Source organism: Petaurus breviceps, unplaced genomic scaffold, assembly GCF_028583685.1.
Source record: "Petaurus breviceps papuanus isolate PSGF00001 unplaced genomic scaffold, PetGlider_PUasm1.0 84, whole genome shotgun sequence".
Classification (NCBI taxonomy): Eukaryota; Metazoa; Chordata; class Mammalia; order Diprotodontia; family Petauridae; genus Petaurus; species Petaurus breviceps.
The window spans coordinates 10,935,814-10,947,739 of NW_027186645.1; the positions used below are offsets into that span (position 1 = coordinate 10,935,814).

Consider the following 11,926-nt stretch of genomic DNA (forward strand, 5'->3'; position numbering starts at 1 on the left):
GAGATGCTATTTATATGACAATTCTCTGCCCTCAAAAACTATTATATTGGGACATAACTATATATATGACAAAATAAACCTCGTTCATTGTCTCTCCAGAAGTTTGCTGAGATAGCAGGTCATGACCCTGTTCTGTTCTACAGCATCAATTTAGTAACTTCAATGTAACTCTTCAATATTCAAAGATGACTTAGATATTGGACCAGAGAACTGAAATGTGTAGCAAAATGAGTTCATCTAACCAGTGACAGATATTTCTATTCCATTTTGTAATCCTCACTCACATGCTTACCACTTATGTGACTATTGTCAAGATACCTCCAGCTCATTGATCTTTAATTTCTTTCTCTATAATATGGTGACAATAACTTTCAGACTGACAACCTCATAGAGCTTTTTTTAGAGAAAGAATTTTGAAAACTTTAAACTACCAGAGAAACATGTATTATTGTTATTAATTTATTTATGAGATCCTATGTAGCTTAAGACATTGTGGATATTTGTAGAACTTGGACAGAAATAAGTTTGTGTAATCTTAAAAAGCAAATATTTTCCATTACATTTTAAATTAAGACTCAAATGATGAAAAACAGATCATTTTTGAAAAGTAACTCAGAAAAAAGTCTTTCATTTCCTTCCTATTATAAGTATGTTTTAAATTCTTCTAAATATTGTCCTGAAGTGTTAGCTACTATAATGTGTTGACTGAGGTTTGCATTTGATGGTGATATTTGAGGAACTGCTGCTCAATTGCTATTATTGGCATTGGTACATCCAGTTTCCTAGGTACTGTGATGATCATTTACCCTTAAGAGCTCCCATGAAGTATAATTTGTGTGCCTGTGAAACATCAATAGACTATCAAGAGATGAAATCCTTTGGAAATAGTTTGCTGTGGAGTCCCAAGACCTCTTTCTTCATTTTCTATTTTACTGCTGATTTTGGCTCTTTTATTATCCCCAGCTCCAGCACACTCTACAGTTTATTTAGAACTTTATATATGAAATAAAAACAAGTAACACATTTATTATAATGTCACATCTATCAAAACTTTGTTTTTTTAGACACGAATAACAATTTCAACACCAAATAGACTGAATCATCACACAAATAGCCACTGCAGAATGAAAATCTTATCCAACCTCCACTCTAGGGTGAACTGCATGAGTTTTAAAATTATCATTAGTATCACCATCTTCATCTTCAATTGATATTTAGTGATTTGAAAGTTTTCGTGCTTCTAATAATATAAATAAAACTGCTGGGTATTGATTACTGAATTGATTATGTGGCTTGTCAGAGAGTGGGCTCTAACAGTATAGCTATGAATGAATGAGCTAATTCTGGTTCCAAATGGGCTAAAAACTTCAAAATTTCAATTTCAGAGAGTCCCATGCCCTTAGGAACCTTGCCTTACTACTCGATTGGCATTTCATGCAAGTTCATTGAAGCTTAGACTGGGTCTCTTTTGGGTATGCATGATGAATAAGGCTTGATTCACACAAACACACACACACACACACACACACCCCTATCCACTTGATAAATATTAAGATACCCTAGAACTGTCTGCTGTCAGCCATGATGAGTCAAAGGTTTGTACTGTTTGTCAATAAAGGCATTCAATTGACTGTTGATCCTAAACTCTGTGGAAATACTAGAAAGGCAACCCCTCTCCCTGAATCCTCCTCATCCTGCTGTCTTGGATGGTGCATGGATTACTCTCTGGGGCTAAACTCCCCTCCCCCTCAGATCCAACACCAGAAAAAGAATTTAAATAAACCATAAGGGAAGCTCCAAAGGGGAGGTGGATGGGAGAAACCCAGGACTACATGAATTTATGTGTAAATTCTACCTAACACTGAAAGAAGAATTAATTTAAATGTTGCTAAGGTAAATTGTGGACAAAATAGGGAGACAAAGGATCTTACCAAACTCCTTCAGTGATAAATACAGTCTTAATGCCTAAATCAGGAAAATAAAAAGCAAAGAAAGGAAGCTATAGTCCAATATCTCTAATAATATTGGACAAAATATTAGTAATGGCACTATAGCAACATATTTAAGTGATGATCAATTTGAATTTATCCCAGGAATGCAAGGTTGGTTTGTTATTATGGAAAATTTAAGTATAATAGGCCATATTATTAAAAAATGTTATTATATATTTAGAAAAAGGTTTTGACAAATACAATACTCCCTAAGTTAAGGTATTTTAAAAACCTGGAAATAAGATGAGAGATTGCATGTACACATACACGTATCTCAAAGAAACTATTCTCTGAAACAGAAAATTGCTAGAGATTTTTTTCCAATAAAATCAAGGGCAGAATAAGGATGTCCATTATCACCATTGTTATCTGATAAAATTCTAGAAAGGCTTGCCATCATAAGAAAAAAAAGTGAGGGAAGAAGTACAATCAAAGAGGAAAAAATGCTTTTTGCAGATGACATGATGGTTTACTTAGAGGATGCTTGAGAGTCAACTAAAAATTATTTGAAACAATTAACAATAAGCTAAGTAGCAGAATATAAAGCAAAACCTGTCTTTCTGTTTAGTCTTTTAAAAAATAGCAGAAAGGGATAGAAGAGACATTTCTATTCAAAATAAAATAAAAACAGTTAAATATTTGAAGGGAGTAACTAGGTGACATAGTAGATAGAGGGCCAGGCCTGGAGTCTGGAGAACTCATCTACCTGAGTTCAAGTCTGGCTTCAAATGCTTACTACCTATCTGACCTTGAGCAAGTCATATAACCCAATGTTTCTTCATCTGTAAAATGAGCTGGAGAAGGAAATGGCAAACCACTCTAGTATCTTTGCCAAGAAAACCTCCAATGAGATCACAAATGGTTGGACATGGTTGGAAATAACAAAACAACAACAAGAGATTTGAAGTTATTAAAGGTTAATGATTATGCCATGCCAATGTAACAAAATGACAATACTACATAAATTAATTTACTTATTCAGTGCCATAGCAATCATATTACAAATTGTTTATTGATAGAACTTCTATAACTAAATTCTTCTAGAAGAACAAAAGGTCAAGAATCTCAAGGCATATAATGGGGGTATAAAAGGAAAAAAGAAGGAAGCCTACCAAAACCAGATTTTAAACCATGCCATAAAGTAATAATCCCAGAAGCACTAAACATAGTAGCATAGGGAACAATAAATATTAGGACTCCAACCACTGAGGAATGGACTCATTGTTTCTCAAAAATTTCTCGAAAAACTGGAAGCAGTCTGACAGATTTTTTGGTAGGTTTAGATATACATCTCATGACACATATCACAATGAGATCCAAATGGATAAATGACTTAGAAACAAAAAAGGCCATATAAATAAGTTAGATGATCAAGAGACACTTTTTACAACTGTAGCTAAGGCAAGAATTCTCAGCCAAATAAAGAAGAATCAGAGGAGGGAAACTGGAAAATTTTGATTACTTAAAATAGAATAGGTTCTACAGAAACAAAATCAATATAATTAGAATAAGAAATGAAATAGTTAATGGGGGGGGAATCTTTGCAGATAGTTTCTCTGACAAGTCTCATATCCATGATTTAGAGAGAACTGATTCAAATTTATAAGACCATCCAGTAGATAAATGGCCAAAAGATAGGAGCATGGAGTTATCAGAATGAAAAAAAAAATAGAAACTATCAACAGCCATATGAAAAATGCAAAAAATCACTAATAATAAGTGAAATGTACATTAAGAGAATGCTAAGGTCCCATAGACAGTTATTCAATCCACGTTTACTAAGTACCTACTATGTGCCAGTCATTGTGTTCAACACTGAGAATACCAAGAAAAGCGAAGGATCAGTTCCAGGGACGTGTCACAGTCACTCTTCCTCGCCCTTCAATTCATCAATCAACAAGCATTTATTAAAGGGTCGTTTTGTCTAAGACAGTGCATCAGGCAACGGATACACAAAAACGAGATGAAGTAGTCTCTATCTTCAAAGCACTTATATTCTACAGATGGAGAAAACACAAGCATGTTTAAGTATATACAAAATGTAGAAAAAATATATACAAAGTAATTTTTAAAGGATAGGTACTACTTGCTGGATGGGTCCAGAAAGACCTCATATAGAAGAGCTATACTTGGGAGGAAAATGGGCATTCTGCAAGACAGATTGAGGAGAGAATACTTTCCAGGCATGGGAAACAGCCTGCGCAAAGGGAGACAGGAGATGGAATGTTATATTTGTGCAAAAGCAAGCACGCCAATTTGGCTGGAATACACAGTGCATGGAGAGGAATAATGTATAATGCTGAAAAGGTTGTTCGGATCCAGGTTGTGAAGGACTTTAATACAAAAGGAGTTTATAACTGATTCTAAAAACAATAGGGAGCCAAAAGAGCGGCTATTTTTAAACACAGGCTCTGGTCTGTGCTTTAAGACTATCCCTTTGGCAGATATGTGCAGGATGGACAGAAGAAGAGAGAGACTTGAGAAGAGAAGCCAATTAGGAGACAATGCAATAATCCAGGAAGAAGTAATGAGGGCCTGAATTAAGGTGGCAGCAATGTGAGTGGAGAGGAGACAAATCCAAGACATATGTGCAAGGAGAATAAGCAAGACTTCACAACAAAGTGAAAATACAGGGTAGAGGAGAAAAAAAAAGAGAAAAGGGTGACCGCCTAAGCTGTCAGCATGTGTAGTTGGGAGCAAACACAGGAGAGTTTGAAAGATGAGTGGGTTTAGGAAAAATCATTGAGTTCTGTTTTGGACATACTGAGTTTGAGATGCCTAGAGTACATCTCACCCCCCGTGGCCAATGCTTATACTTTCAGGTGTTTGCCAGGAAGAGTAAACTGTTAAGTCCCACATCTCCCTTTCTTCCCATGACTTCCCTGCCTAGGGTAGAGGCTTTAATCAAAAATTCCCATCTAGCAGTGACTTCTAACTTCTGTCAAAAATGGTCCCCTCGGCTGCTCTACTTATGACAAGGAGAATGTTAGTGGGCCTCTTTCTTTGTATAATTGTTTACTCTTTGGAGTCAGTCAATATAACTTTATAAGAAATAGTGCTCAAGATACAGTGGCCTTGGATGGTGCTGAAGTTGCTGTCCTTTTCCTAAACTAAGGACTTCTGCACTTTCTCTTCTTAAGAGGCAATTTGAGGAAAAGTCTAGAATTTAAGACTTTATTTGTAGGATTTTCTATTCACTTTTCTAAGTCGTATCATCTAGATTGCCATAATAATTATAAGAGGAATGTTTATCAGACTTTCCTTGTTTACCTTGCCTCAAGATGAGTTCTGGCAGACAATATCCAAATTTTAGTGAGGAATATGGAAGGAGATGTTAATAAATCTAATAATCTATGTTACATCAAAGAGTAAAATTAGAACACAAACTATAAGAAAGGAAATTCTGCTGAATAAAGAATTTTTTATCATAGCAATGCCAAATGGGACAGAACCAAAACACCATATAGCTCAGTGCTCTGATAGGCCAGAATTTCTTTCCCTTTCCCCCTGCAACCTGGGTTAGGCCAGTTTTTCCTTGAAAGGACAAAAAAGTCTCTTCCATGATTATTTGCTCAGAGGCCAAAACTCAAGCTATGCCTCCCTTGATATAGCTTTTGGATATATCTTTGTGGCTTCCTGGTCATCTAAGGACACAGAAAGGCTTACCTACCTGGAGTCAAGTCTCTTGACACTTGGTAGATATGTTAAGAAGTCACACCCTGCTTTGCTGACCAGAAGTGTTTCTATAGGAAGGTGAATGAGGCCAGCCATGTCTACCCAACCTAAGTGCTTGACAATTCTTACTATACTATGACTAAGTGAACCTCCTTTTAACTTGTTTAAAAATATTTTATTTTTTTCTAATTACATATAAAATAATTTTAATATTCTTTTTTCTTTAAATGTTGAGTTCCAAATTATGTCTCTCCGTCCCTCATATTCTACTTCCCACATATGAGAACCAATTTGATATAGGTTATACATGTGCAGTTATGTAAAACACATATCCATATTAGTCATGTTGTGAAAGAAAACACAGATCATTAAAAAACACAAGTAAAAATAAAATAAGTAAAATAATAGTACACTTTGATGTACGTTCAGACTCCATTAACTATTTCTCTGGAGGTGGGTAGTATTTTACATCAAATTTTTCAGAATTGTCTTGGATCTTTGTATTACTGAGAATAGCTGTCATTCATTCACAGCTGATCATCATATAATATTGCTATTTCTGTGTACAATGGTCACTTCATTCTTCTCACTTTGCATTAGTTCACATAAGTCCAAGTTTTTCTGAAAGCATTGTTTCTTATAGCACAATGGTATTCCATTACAATCATATGATACAATTTGTTTAGCCATTCCCCAGTTGATGGGCATCCCTTCAATATTCAGTTCTTTGTCTCCACTAAAAAAGCTGCTATAAATATTTTGTATACATAGGTACTTTTACTTTGTTTTTTTAATCTCTTTTACATACAGACCTGGTAGTGGTATTGCTGTTCAGATGGTAGGCACAGTTTTATAGCCCTTTGGGCATAGTTTCAAATTGATCTACAGAACAGTTGGATCAGTTTGCAATTTTACCTATAGTGCATTAGTGTCCCAATTTTTTTCACATCCCCTACAATATTTGTCATTGTCCTTTTCTGTCATATTTGCTAATCTGATAGATATAAGGTGATAGATATAAGAGTTGTTTTAATTTGTATTTCTCTAATTAATAGTGATTTACAGCATTTTTATATGATTATAGATAGCTTTGATTTCTGCATCTAAAAACTTCTTGTTCATATTCTTTGACCACTTGTCAATTGGGGAATGACTTATATTCTTATATATTTGACTTGGTTTTCTATATATTTAAGAAATGAGATCTTTATCAGAGAAATTTGTTGTAAATTCTACCTCCCCCCCAGTTTTCTGTTTTCCTTTTAACCTTGGCTGTATTGGTTTTTTAATTTAATATAAACCCTTTTCATTTAACATAACCAAAATTATCTATTTTACATCCCATAATGCTCTCTATCTCTTCCTTCATCACAAATTCTTCACTTATCCATAAATCTGTAGATTAACTATGCCATGCTCCCTTAATTTGCTTATAGTATTACCCTTTATGTCTATATCATGTATCCATTTGACCTTATTTTGGTACTTGGTGTGAGATGTTGCTTTATACCTAGTTTCTGCCAAACTGCTTTCCAGTTTTCCCAGAAGTTGGGTTCTTCTGGTTTTTTGTTTGTTTGTTTTTTTTATCAAATAGTAAGTTCTTATCACAAAAGTTGGCATCTTTTCATTATAACTGCCCTGTTATTTTAGAACCAGAGGGCAAAATAGAGTTTGAAAGAATCCACCAATCACCTACTGAAAAAGATCCCAAAAAGAAAACTCCTAGGAATATTATAGCCAGGTTCCAGAATTCCCAGATCAAGGAGAAAATATTACAAGCAGCCAGGAAGAAACAATTTGAATATTGTGGAAACACAATCAGGATAACACAGGATCTGGCAGCTCCTATACTGAGGGATCGAAGGGCTTAGAATATGATATTCCGGAGGTCAAAGGAGCTGGGATTAAAACCAAGAACCACCTACCCAGCAAAACTGGGTATCATGTTTCAGGAGAAAATATGGTCATTCAGTGGAATAGAGGACTTTCAAGCATTTTTGATGAAAAAAACAGAGTTGAATAGAAAATTTGACATTCAGATACAAGAAGCAAGAGAAGCATGAGAAGGTAAACAGGGAAAAGAAATTATAAGGAATTTATCAAAGTCAGACTAATTCCTTTAATATTCTTGACTTTTTGTTCTTCCAGATAAATTTTCTTATTATTTTTTCCTAGCTATATAAAATACCTTTTTGGTCCTTTGGTATAGCACTGAATAAGTAAATTAATATGGGTAGAACTGACATTTTTATTATATTGGCTTGCCCTCCCTAGGAACAATTAATATTTTTCCATTTTTTCAGATCTGACTTTGTTAGTGTGAAAAGTGTTTTGTCATTGTGTAACACATGACAAACAATCAAATCAAAATAACATTGTGTTTTGTGTTTTAAAAATCAAATCAAATAAGAGAGGTAGAGGAAAAAGTGTGAAAAAATTACAGTATGCAAGGAAATAATTAGGGGAAAGAGACAACAGCATGATAAAGAAGGTATAGCTCTTTCCGCACAGCCTTGGGACCATCTGGTCAAGCTGCTGATAAAGACAGTAAGGCCCAAAAGGGTACAGTGAATTGGCCAAACACACACAGCGTATAAGTAGATGGAGCCTCTGATCCTACAGCTGAGTAAAGTTCCCATTTTATCTCAGGTTCATTGTAACCATGGCTCGTGGTCCCAAGAAGCATTTGAAGCATGTAGCAGCTCCAAAGCATTGGATGCTGGATAAGTTAACAGGAGTTTTTGCTCCAAGACCATCAACAGGTCCCCACAAGCTGAGGGAGTGTCTCCCACTCATCATCTTCCTGAGAAACAGACTGAAGTATGCCCTGACTGGAGATGAAGTAAAGAAGATCTGCATGCAGTGATTCATCAAGATTGATGGCAAGGTCTGCACTGATATTACATACCCAGCTGGCTTTATGGATGTCATTAGCATTGAGAAGACGGGTGAACATTTCCGTCTGGTTTAAGACACAAAGGAACGCTTTGGCATTCGTCATATTACAGCCAAGGAAGCTAAATATAAATTGTGCAAAGTGAGGAAAATTTTTGTGGGTACAAAAGGTATTCCCCATCTGGTGACCGATGATGCCCATACTATCTGTTACCTAGATCCTCTGATCAAAGTGAATGACACAGTTCAGATTGATTTAGAGGCTTGTAAGATCACTGATTTTATCAAGTTTGATACTGGTAACCTATGTATGGTGACCGTTGGGGCTAATTTGGGTCAAATTGGTGTGATCACAAACAGGGAGAAACATCCTGGATCTTTTGATGTTGTCCATGTAAAAGATGCCAATGGCAATAGTTTTGCCACCAGGCTCTCCAACATTTTTGTTATTGGCAAAGGTAATAAGCCTTGGATCTCTCTTCCCTGAGGAAAGGATATCTGCCTTCCAATTGCTGAAGAGAGAGACAAGAGATTGGCAGCTAAGCAGAACAGTGGCTAAATGAGTGCAGATAAGGATTTGTAGGGTTTCAATCAAGTTAAGATGTTACAGTTTTTAACAAAAAATGTGATTACCCTACAAAATATAGAATACACAAAATAAGAAATAGCTTAAACAACATGGTCTTATAAAATGAAATAGAACAAGCCATAAATGCCTTTCTCTTATTTCCTTGGATTAGGGTACTATGGGTATGAATGTTACATAAAATGTTAGAAGATGTAGCTGTATCGGTTTTGCTTAACTGCTTTTCTTCGTTACATGGAAGGGGTCTCTGATTGGAGGATGGGGAGAGGACATATCCCAAAATGGCTGATGTGAAAACAAAAGATATCAATAAAACTTCAAGGAAAAAAAAAGAAGGTACAAAAAATACTGCAGAGAATAACATCTCAAAAAAAAAAAGAATAGATCAAATAGTAAAAAAGGCACAAAAATCCAATGAAGAGAAGAACTCCTTAGAAAGAATAATCGATAAACTGGAAAAGGTGGTACAAAAGCTCAATCAAGAAAATAATTCTTTAAAAATTAGAATTGGGCAAGTGGATGCTAATGACTCCATGAGATATCCAGAAGCAATAAAACAGCAAAAAGAATGGGGTGGGGGAAGTAAGAAAACATGAAAAATCTCATTGGAAAAACAACTGGCTGTGATAGTAATGGAATATAAAGATCCCCCTGTATTGGCTTGGTTTTTGGTTTGATTGTGTTAAAACCCAGAGCTTGTTAATCCCACCTGTGGGATGGACTTGTTGATGTGAAAAGAGAGTCCTGAACTGGGAGGAGCTGGTGATGTAGATTTGGAGAGACACAGGAGAGAGGCAGAAGAACTTTTTGAAGCAGAACCCTCGTGGAGGAAGAGAGAGAGACTGAGAGGATTGCTGAGGGCCACTTTGAATTGCCCTGGACTTTTGAGACCTGCCCCTGGAGCTGCCAAGGACTGAGGAGGCATGGCTGTTTTGCTGGTACTTTGTCTGTTTTGATGTTGTTTTGCCAGATTTGTCCACTGGTGAAATACAGTCCTGTTGTTGAAGAAATTCTGGAACCTGGCTGTTGGCTAAGAGCTCCTGAGACTGTCCTGCAGACAGAGAGTGAATACTGTCCACTGGTGAAGGACAGTGCTGTTGTTGCAGGGGTCTGGGAAACTTTCTGTTGGTTCAGAAGCCCTGAAGAAGGATTTTCTTGTTGTATGTTTGCAGAAATCCTGGGAGAGGGTTGTACTAATGTTTTCAGGGCTTCTAGGACTGTTCTACAGACAGAGGACGAATTAATGAAGAAACTGGCTACGTATCTTGTGGCCTTGCTAAGCCTTGTCTCCCCAGGAACAAAGATGGCTGAGAACTTGCCTCTTGTCAAGATGAAGAAAAGACCTCCATTTGGGTATTAAGTGCTATGCTTAAACTTGTTGTAACTCTGTGGTAGATTCAATTGTGATCCAGGGGTGGGGAACTTTTGACCTTTTTGTGTTCTATGGTTGAACAAATGAATGTACTTTACTTATGTTTGGAAACTAATCTCCATTTGAGAAGAGGGGCTTTGTGATGGACTAAATGAAGGTACAGCCTAGGGGTGGAGTAGTATTTAGAACAGGGACTTTGTAATTGATTGAATGAATGTAAGGTCCTTGGGTGGGGTAGTACTTGGAGATTATTTAATTACACTTAGTAATTGCTGTATTTTGAATGATGTCATATTTTGATCTTCTCTGTTCTTGATTTGTCATTGAATAAAATGGAGAGCACCTATGCTGGTATTTTGAACCTTGGGAAGTTGCCTTTCCTTGGCATTACATTACACTGGCTCAGAAAAAAGATCAAGAAGAGAGAATTTAAGAATTATTGGTCTACCAGAAAACTATGATTTAAAAAAAAAACAGACATCATATCTCAAGAAATTAATGGCATGCCTCCATGCCTGCCCTAACAACAGCAGCCCTAGGCTCTCAGCTGTCTCCTGGTTTCTGAGGTGGAATCTGCACCACTGCACCATGACAAAGGCCCCAACTCTGCAGAGCTTGCCCTTCCTCACTTGCTCCCCAGCCCTAATTTGGTTCAGTGTAGCCCAAGTGCACCTAATAGCTTTCAAGATCTATTTTGCACAATCTTGGAGCTCAGACTGGCTGCTGCAATGGCAACCCAGTTGACAGTCTCACTCCTCTCTAGCTAAAAGCATCTGTCAATACTTTAAGCCATTCCTTAAGTGATGGAACCCACTTCATTTCCAATTTTTTTTGCTATCACAAAGAATGCTGCCATTGATATTGTGGTCAGATTATGCATTAGGATGGTATCTTTGCAGAGCATCAGCCTAAGATTAAATCCAGACTTGGGATCCAAGAGCCCTCTTCTGACTTTGGGTTTCACCAGTGTGTCCTGCAAGATGGGGAATCTGAGGATTGTGATAGGACCAGAATTTGAACTTAGATTCTCTGACTCCAGATCCAGTATTCTTTCCAGTGTAGCATAATATCTCCTTGCAGGAGGGGTACCATTTCAACAGGTGGAGATTTAGGAGATCTCCTTTTTAAGATAAGGAACAATGTGAAGGAAAGAATGGGAAAAGAGAAAGAAGGTTGCCAGAATCAAGTCTGAGGACAAGTAAATGACCATCAGCTTGGATCATATCTTACTGCAGCAGATCAAAGGATTCTTTCTAGAAGGTCAATGCTTGACCTAACTCAGAAAAAAAAAAAACATCAATAGTAAGACACAGGATTTCAACTGGACCTTTTAAAAGAGGCAAACAACAAGGGGAGCTGAGGTGAAGGATCCAGTAAAATGAAACAAACCAAGACAAAGCCCACATC

The 11,926-nt window shown here is 36.6% G+C and overlaps 1 pseudogene; it reads left to right on the forward strand.

Annotated features, from left to right (window-relative positions):
* Positions 1-8,271: 8,271 nt before the first annotated feature.
* LOC138176204 (small ribosomal subunit protein eS4-like) lies at positions 8,272-9,482 on the forward strand (annotated as a pseudogene).
* Positions 9,483-11,926: the final 2,444 nt, after the last annotated feature.